The 10,000-nt window shown below is 46.2% G+C and overlaps 1 long non-coding RNA gene across 1 annotated transcript in view; it reads left to right on the top strand.

The window, feature by feature from the left end:
• LOC135109511 (uncharacterized) overlaps positions 1-5,896 on the top strand; it is a 10,166-nt gene extending 4,270 nt beyond the window's left edge. Inside the window, exons 2-3 of the long non-coding RNA XR_010272707.1 lie at positions 4,964-5,154; positions 5,489-5,896. This is a non-coding gene — a long non-coding RNA (uncharacterized LOC135109511). The remainder of the gene's footprint in view (positions 1-4,963; positions 5,155-5,488) is intronic.
• The last annotated feature ends 4,104 nt before the right edge of the window (positions 5,897-10,000 follow it).

Raw genomic sequence — 10,000 nt, forward strand, 5'->3', positions numbered from 1 at the left:
ACAACAACAACAACAACAACCTACTACTACTACTACTACTACTGTTCATCGTCTTCTTTTCCTCTTCTTATTCATCTTTTCTTTTCTCTCTTTTATTCCCTCTCTATTTATCACTCGTTCCATATATACATTACCTTTATTACTCTCCTCCTCCTCCTCCTCCTCCTACCGAATTTTATCCAGAAAACTCTCATTTGAATATATACGAAGAGAGAGAGAGAGAGAGAGAGAGAGAGAGAGAGAGAGAGGGGAAGGGGCGCAGTAACACCATCATCAGAGGAAAGGGAGACGATGTTTTTTTCTCTCTCTCTCTCTCTCTCTCTCTCTCTCTCTCTCTCTCTCTCTCTCTCTCTCTCTCTCTCTCTCTCTCTCTCTCTCTCTCTCTCTCTTCGTATATATTCAAATGAGAGTTTTCCGTTTGGTGGAAACACTAGCTGTGCATGTACCCTGAGTGAAAGTTTTGTGAACATGATTGTATCCAAGTCGCTCCAAGGAAGTGAATGACTCCACGTATTAATAATCTTTTCATTATTAGTTCACAAGCTGTTCGTGATTGCGACCAAACAAATCATTCTTAAGATGGGAGAAGTGTTAATGAATACATCTCAGGTTAAAACAAAACAAAAAAAGTGTGGAAACGAGAATATAGAGGATTATATATATATATATATATATATATATATATATATATATATATATATATATATATATATATATATATATATATATATATATATATATATATATATATATATATATGGTAAATCCTCTATATTCTCGTTTCCACACTTTTTTTTTTTTTTTACCTGAGATGTATTCATTAACACTTCTCCCATCTTAAGAAGCATTTGTTTGGTCGCAATCACGAACAGTTTGTGAACTAATGATGAAAAGATCATTAATCTTGCCACGTGGTTAAGCACCATGAATGTATTAGGTGAGTTCGGATCAGCTGTCAGGGTTTGCCAAACTAATCAGTATACGAGTAGTTATTGCCAAGTAATTGACATTTCTGTGGTACTGCTGTATTCCCTTGTATTATTTTGACGTAGCTGTGTGCATATGTGTGTATGTTTCTGTGTGGTTGTTAGCTAGTTGTGTGAACGAGTGAATGAGCGAGACGTGTATGAGTGAACGAGCTAGGCTTCAGTCATAAGTGTTAAGTTGAAGTGCGCGGCCTGGCGCCGGGAGATCACCTACCTCCAGCCTTCTGTTCACACCTTCTGTGAATAAACACCTGCACTGTTACCTGCGTTTCCTGTGCCCCTGCTGGTCAAGAGTCGAACATGGCGCAGTGAGTAGGATGAGGACAAGGCTGCAGTGGGTACGGCGCAGAATGGAGAAGCAGTTGGAGGCGCTGGCTGCCCTGCTAGCGCGACAGTCGGAGCAGAGTCAGGCTCTGCTAGCGCGACAGTCGGAGCAGAGTCAGGCTCGCGAGGAGCGTTTAACCCAGCTGCTGGAGAGAGTGGGGACACAAGCGCCCAGTCGCACCACGGCGAGCAATGAAGGCGAAACCACAGCCCGCAGCACGTCTACCCAGGGCGCGAGGTTCCCGACGTCCGCCACCATCATTCCTCACTTAACGGCGTCAGCATCTTTACGTGAGTTCGACACGTGGCGCCATAAGTTTGAAGGATACGTAACCCTCGCCAGGATAGACTGTCTCTCCCTGGCTGAGCAGAGGGCGGCACTCGCTGCTGTCCTAGACGACGAGTGGACCCGTACACTTCGCTACGGGATAAGCTTACCGAGAGACGCGGAGTTAAGAACCATCCTCGATGCAATGTGTGAGTACCTGCGAAGCCAGCGCAACATCATCATGGATAGAAGAGACTTCTACTCCCGCGTGCAAGAAACGCAAGAAGGTTTTGACGACTTTTTATGTGCTGTAAAGGAAATCGCCAATTTCTGTGACTTTTGCGACCAGTGCATAAACCATCAGCTGCGTGACAGAATTGTCGTTGGGACACGAGACGAAGTGGCTCTGAAACGCATGCTGGAAAACAAGAAACTCACCCTTGAAAACGCCATAGATATTTGCAGAGCATCAGAGAGCGCTAACCAGTGTAGTGCAGTACTAAGGGGCGGCTCTCACTCTTCGAGCCATGGTGTGAACGCTGTCTCGAACTACAGGAAGGGCAGTTTCGGGGGCTCAAGCCCCACGGGCTGTTATCGTTGTGGCAAAGATTGTCGCAGTGACAAAAGGGGATGCCAGGCAATAGATAAAGTGTGTCGTAACTGCGGGAAAAGAGGGCATTTTGCGAGTGTATGTCAGCAGACAGTGAGGAAACGACGAGGAGCTTCGAGGAGTTCCTCAACTGTCTCTCCTCATCGCGGTGCAGGCCCGAGGCGGGGAGCCAGTGCCAGTGTATACCAGCTCTTATCAGGCGTATACACAAAGACGGTGACGGCACGACCTGCGCCCCAGGTGCTCATTACCGCCACACATCCCGCTGGAAGAGACAAGATTACGTGGACTCCTGACTCTGGGGCCGAAACGACCGTTATTGGCCTCGACACGGCAACACTCCTTGGAATCCCGCCCTCCAGCTTGGCGCCCGCTGATGGTGATGGACTTTATGCTGCCGGTAATCACCCCCTCACCTGTGTAGGAACTTTCTCGTCGCACTTGCAACTGGGCGACAGGGAAGCTGAGACTGTTGTGAGCGTGGTGAAGGAGGTGAAGGGGGCGCTGCTTAGCTGGTACGATTCCATCGCTCTCGGAATCCTCCCCGAAGATTTTCCGGCTCAAATCCGACCGCTACGCAGGGAAGAACAGCACACCGGCAACAGCTCCATCAAGTACCCGACCGCCTCGCAGCCACCTCTATCTACGCCCACAGAAGTGATCAGCTGGCCTCATTCCTACGACCCAACGCCACAGCAGCGTGCGGGGCACGCTGCTGCTGTGATCAAGGCCTTTCCCAGCGTCTTCGAAGCAAAGGAAGGTTTACGTGCAATGGCTGGTGGATCCATGGCCATCGAGTTGACAGACGACGCTCTCTCACGTGCTCCAGTACAGGACCCAGTGGAGGAAGAGGATGCTGCTACTTCTGGTGACCTCGACCCTCTCCACTCAGCGGTCATCTCAGCGTTATCTGCCACCAATGAGGACGGCGTCCGCTTAGCACCACTCCAGGATCAGACTGTGGAAATGGTACGTGCCGCAGCAGCAAGAGACGGGGAGTACTGCTTGCTCAAGAACGTCATCATCGAGGGCTTCCCTGATCATTGCCACGACCTCGATCACCGCTTGCGTACGTACTGGCCGGTGCGCAGTCTGCTGGCCGTAGACGACGACCTGGTGGTTTACGGGCCGAGGCTTCTTATTCCTCACAGCCTCCGCCGAGAAACACTAGAGCGACTCCATGACAGTCATCAGGGGATGGAGCGCACCAAGCGACGGGCCCGACAAACGGTGTACTGGCCTGGTATGGACAGAGACGTTGAGAACGTCGTTTCTGGATGCTCACTATGCCGTCCACTCCTACCAAGCCAAGCCAACGAACCTCTCTGGCAGGACACGGACACACCCAGCAGGGTGTTTGAGTCAGTTTCTGCAGACTACTTCCACGCAGCAGGCCGTACATACCTCGTGTATGTAGATCGCTTGTCTGGGTGGCCTCACGTGTCTGCATGCTCACGTCCAGCATCGGCTGATCAGCTCGTTCGTGTCCTTCGGGGTGTGTTCGCCGACACGGGCGTGCCTGTTCTCCTGAGGACTGACGGTGGACCGCAGTTCACTTCTTCATCGGTACGGCGCTTCCTGGCTCGATGGGGGGTGGAGCATCGTGTATCTTCACCTCATTATCCACGCTCCAATGGTCACGCCGAGGCAGCGGTCAAGTCCGTGAAGAAGCTGATCCTCACGACCACACAGCAGGGACACCTGGACGAGGATGCGTTCGCTCGCGGGTTGCTGGAACTGCGCAACACTCCGAGGGCGGAAGGGCGATCACCAGCACAAGTCCTCTTCGGTCATCCTATGAGGTCCTGTGTCCCGGCTCATCATCGCTCATACGCTCAGCAGTGGCAGCGCGCTGCTGATGAGTGCGACGCCAAGGCAGAGCGACTGAGGAAGAAAGCGAAACTTCGCCACGACGCGTCCGCCCGTACTCTTCCTCTCCTGCACCTCGGTGGCCACGTCGACGTTCAAGATCACACGACAGGCCTCTGGGATCGCCTGGGTGTCATCGTGGCTGTTGGGCGAAGGAGAGACTACCTCATCAAGATGGGCAGCGGTCGCGTGATGTGGCGTAATAGAAGACACCTACGCCCACACAGACCTCTTGCTCCCCTTCCTGTCGAGCAGCACACCGCTCATGGCGGTGCAGCGCTTCAGCATCAGGGTCACGAGGAACACCACCATCCCGGCAGCCCGGAGCATCAGGGTAACGGGGTACACCGTGGCCGAGAGCAACCAGAGCGTCGAAGCAGCCGACAGCGTAGGGAGCCGAGACGACTGCAGGTGCGGTGGCACCGTAGCACCTACGATTAGTCGTACGTGTTCATTGTACGCTGTGTTTGTTTTGTGTATATGTACCGTGTTTTCTGTACTTCAATCATTGTAACTTTGTTTCATGTGTTACGGTAGCCATAACAAAGATAAGGAATCTTCCTTATGTCTCGGGGGAGGTGTGTGGTTGTTAGCTAGTTGTGTGAACGAGTGAATGAGCGAGACGTGTATGAGTGAACGAGCTAGGCTTCAGTCATAAGTGTTAAGTTGAAGTGCGCGGCCTGGCGCCGGGAGATCACCTACCTCCAGCCTTCTGTTCACACCTTCTGTGAATAAACACCTGCACTGTTACCTGCGTTTCCTGTGCCCCTGCTGGTCAAGAGTCGAACAGTTTCCATTCTGTTGTGCGTATAATCTGATGATTCGAAACCGATGCGTATCCATTCCAAGACATATTCCAAGCCTTTCATCTCCTTACCGGTAGCCAAGAAATTCCTCTCTTTTCAGAACGTCATTGTACGACAGAGTAGCCAGCTAAACAGCCGAGCCCTCAGCGTGCGCCTCCCGCCGGACAAGGGACCCTACATCCAACACTACCTCATTGAGATCCACAACGAAGGCTCCTCCTACTCACTCCAAGCTTCTGAAAACCGCTTCGACACCCTTCCTTCGCTCATCACCTATTATTCTCAGTGCTGGTGAGGACAGAGAGGAGGCTGGACGTTATGTCTAACCACTGTGCTGCGTATTTTTTGTTCACCAACTCTCCATATCCCAGGATGAAGTTGTGTGGGTGTGTGTGTGTCTGTGTGGGTAGGTGTGTGTGTGTGTGTGTGTGTGTGTGTGTGTGTGTGTAAAACGTAACCAGGAAGGCCACTCGCGTAATATATATGAGGATTAATTTGCCTTGTTGTCAAGTCATGGCTTTCTTGCAATGCATCCCGAGCTCCTGCAGGTAATAGCGGGACGCGCTCAGTCCAGGGATGATGTAGGAGTGGGTGGCGCCTTCATACCTTTTTGTTGTCTTTTCAGCGAAGAGTTGCTGGCTCAGCTCAAGCTTCCTCGCACCGTCCAGGAGGCCAAGACCCGCCATGAACTCGGCTCTCTCTCGCTGCTCGGACAAGGTGAGCATCAAACACTTACGTGGTCGTGAAATGTAATTGAAGTGTAATGAGCGAGAGGAGGATTCTCCACTTCAATGGTGGAATGACCTCTGCCTTTCTACGAATGTGTGGGTAGTTTGATGGCCCGGGAAGTTAATAATCCTTGACTGCAATGCCTCATTCATGACATCTGCTTACCCCAGTGAATGTCCACGATGTCACCACTACGATGGCCAGTTATAAGACTGCCATAGCGACTGAGTTGGTGCAAAAAGTATCCCCTACCTGGCGGACAGTACCTCCTTGCCCACGAGATCATCCCTTTCATTCTGTGTAACTTAATATAATCAAGCGTTGTTGAAGCGTGATCAGACGCATGTTAACGGGAGGTCATTGAACTGAAGAGGGGAAGAGGTTTGATGGGAGGAGACATTGGTAATACTGCATACTAGTTTCCAGAAGTGTTGGACGTGCTTGAATCATACTTTGTTGTGCAGTATTTTTGAGACATAGACGTTGATTTGGCGCGCTCAAAAAACACGCGAAAATTTGACTTTCCGGGGAGAATGGTGGCTTCGGCCGCCCAAAACCTGCAGATGGCTCTCTCTCTCTCTCTCTCTCTCTCTCTCTCTCTCTCTCTCTCTCTCTCTCTCTCTCTCTCTCTCTCTCTCTCTCTCTATCTTCCCCCTCCCTCTCTCCCCATTCTCTCTCTTCCCTCCTCCCTCCCTCCCCATTCCCTCTCCCTATTTTCTCTTCCCCTTCCCTCCCTCCCCATTCCCTCTCTTTCCCCATTCCTTCCCTCCTCTCCCCCTTCCCTTCATCCTTACATTTCCTCCCTCCCTCCATCTCCCTCATCCCTTTCTATTTCATTTTGTTTTTTATTTATTTATTCATTTAATTTATTTTTATTTAAGAAGGGTACCTGCCAAGGCCAACAAAATTGGAAAGAAAAAAAATGTTCCCTGAGGCGCCGGTCCCCAAACTGAGTCAGAAACGATTGTCAAAAATTAGAGGATGAGTGTCTTGAAGCTTCCCTCTTGAGAGAGTAGTCTTGATAAGCGTCCACAGTGTTAGACGAAGACTTTGACTTGTGTTGATGAGGGGAGTAACAGTCTTCGGAGCTTTGTTCTTTATTAACAATATGTACAGAAAGAAGGGCAAGGAAAAGATGTCTCAGAGTGGTTAGTAATTAAGGAAAGATGTGCCAAACAGTTGTACAAGGGCTTAGCATTGACGTGTTTGGGCAAAGCACCTTATCTATTTCCGTCTTTAAGGTATACGTGGAAACAATGAAGGAAGTGATGATATTGCGTGGCTTGCATCCGTTGTTGTCATGGTTGGACACAAAACAAGAGTACAAGAAGATGATAAGGAGAAGAAAAGAATACGTTCGAGAAGAATTACTTGAAGAAAAAAAAAAGGAGGAAAATGAATATAAAAAAAAGTTGAAGAAAATGATAAGCGTTATGTGATGGTCATTGTCTCTTATTTCCGAACACTCTACTAAAGTGACTCTAAATGAAGTTGATTGTCTAATTATTATTAATTATATTATAGAAGAAAAGGAAAACTGAACACACACACACACACACACACACACACACACACACACACACACACACACACACACACACTGAAATATTCTTTTTCAAAATATTTCGCAAGAACACTATCAAGACTTCCGTCATTATGTAACGCATCCATATATATATATATATATATATATATATATATATATATATATATATATATATATATATATATATATATATATATATATATATATATATATATATATATATATATATATATAAACACATTTAACATCAGGTCACAAGCACACAGCGAACATCAATATGGACCCAAGTCTCAAACTCACACATCAAATTACAATATAGAAATATATCTGTGTATAAATACATCAGATTACAATATAATAAATATATCTCTATACAAGCACAGCCTGTGTTACCTTACAGAACTTTTCAGTCCCATGGATGTACCTGTGTACTGCTTTGTACATAACCATTGCTGCAACCTCTGCTCTTAACCTAATGACATTCATCCAAGTGTCCTTAATTCATTGTCCTTAATCCACACTATTTTCTTAATTCAATGTCCTTAATCCACACTATTTTCTTAATTCATTGTCCTTAATCCAGACTATTTCCTTAATATAGTGTCCTTAATCCAGACTATTTCCTTAATATAGTGTCCTTAATCCAGACTATTTCCTTAATATAGTGTCCTTAATCCAGACTATTTCCTTAATATAGTGTCCTTAATCCAGACTATTTCCTTAATATAGTGTCCTTAATCCAGACTATTTCCTTAATATAGTGTCCTTAATCCAGACTATTTTCTTAATATAGTGTCCTTAATCCAGACTATTTCCTTAATATAGTGTCCTTAATCCAGACTATTGTCCTTAATCCAGACTATTTACTTAATCTACTGTCCTTAATCCAAATTATGTCCTTAATCTACTCTCCTTAATTGTAGATTCCTTAATTATAATATCCTTAACGACAACATTTTCTTAATCAGTGTATAATCCTCAATCCAGTCTATTTTCTTAATTTACTCTCCTAAATCTGTACTATTTTCTTTATCTGCCATCCTTAAGACGGTAGACAAAGTAGATCATCTACTTAATCTACTGTCGTTAATCCAGACTATTTTTTTTTATTTACTATCCTTAATGTAGACAATTTTCTTCATCTACTATTCTTAATGTAGACTACTTTCTTGAAGTAATATCCTTCATCCAGTCTATCTTCTTAATGTAATATTCTTAATCCAGACCTCTTTCTTAATTTACTATCCTTAATACAAACTATTTACTTGATCTACTATCCTTAATCCAGATTGTTTTCTTAGTGTATCAACCTTGATCTTAATTTCCTTAATCCAGACCATTTTCTTAATCTGTTATCCTTAATTCAGACTATTTTCTTGATTTATTATCTCTAATCCAGTTTATTTTCTTAATCTACTTTTCTTAATTCAGACTCTTTCCTTGATCTACCATCCTTAATCCTGATTTTTTTTTGTTAATGCATTAGTCTCAATTTAGACTATTTTTGACTCAGACTTTTTTAATCTACTATCCTCAATCCAGACTATTTTCTTAGTCTACTATTCTTAATCCAGGCCGTTTTATTAATTTGATATTTTTATTTTATTTTCCTTATTTTGTTATCCTTAATCTTCATTTCTTAGTGTAATATTTTCCTATGCAGGCTATTTTCTTGACTAATATCCTTAATCCAGACTATTTTCTTAATCTACTATCCTTTATCTTAATAACCTTGATTTACTGTCCATAATCTTCATTTTCTTAGTCTAATATCTTTAATGAAGAACACAGTTTTATATCCTTAAGCCAGACTATTTTTTCTACTCTATTCACTGCTCCTATTTTCGTTTTGGGATCTTCTTTGAGCGGGATTTTTATTCATCTATTTCTTGCCTCTGCTGACCTCCCTGATGGATAACAAATCGAAACAAAACAAAAAAATCAATCAATCAATAAAATCAAGGCGGAGGCTGAGAGGACGCGGCACCTCTGGGCGTACGCAGACGGAGGACGTGAGTGAGGATGTCGAAGCGGTATCGTTTTCCGTTGAGCGTCAAGGTCATGGACAAGTCATCATAATCTATCGCTGCTTGTAATTTACACAGCAGCGTTCGTCCAAACACGAAATCAAACCAGTGGCGCATGTATATCGTGTCCATCTTTCGCAGAGTGTCTGTGCCGCTGCCAAAGTGCAGCAGGACTCGTTTCGGCAGCACAGTCGATTTGCCTGTCCTGCACAGCATCTTGTCCTGACCAGTCTTAGTGATAGAGAATGTTGACGCGTTACCAGTGTTCACCATCACCGTCAGCGGCTCCTCGATGCCTAACGCTCGTGCGGCAAACATGAACGTTTTGCGTTGTGTGTCCGAAGGTTGTCTCCGCCGCAGACGTTTTGGGTGACGCAGGAACAGGGTGCTGCTGTCGTCGGGATGGAACTCCTGCCGCACCTCGGCCTCCTGCAGGCGGCTCATGGACATGACTATTAGGTCCAAGTAGTGCTTCCTCACATCCCCGCGTACAATGACCGTCATGCGCGTGTTGACCGCCACGTAGCGACGCAGCATCACCACCACCTCGTCCAGCTCGATCACGTCCAACTCCAGCATGCCAGCCCAGGTAAACAAGTATTTCTTTACCGTCTCTTGCTTGCCCGTGACGATTCCCAGCCTCCGGGCCAGTGTTAGCCTCATGAGGCTGCATGAGGAGCCGCTGTCAAGCTGGACAAGGCACGGGTGGCCGCGCACGGTCGCGGACACCAGGTTTTCTTTCCCAATATTAAGACGGCACCACCTGCTCACGTTCCTCTCCTTGCTGACTCTCTTGGCATCCACCATCAGCCTCACCACGTCGTCTTTGTACCAC

This window comes from Scylla paramamosain, chromosome 19, assembly GCF_035594125.1.
Source record: "Scylla paramamosain isolate STU-SP2022 chromosome 19, ASM3559412v1, whole genome shotgun sequence".
Classification (NCBI taxonomy): Eukaryota; Metazoa; Arthropoda; class Malacostraca; order Decapoda; family Portunidae; genus Scylla; species Scylla paramamosain.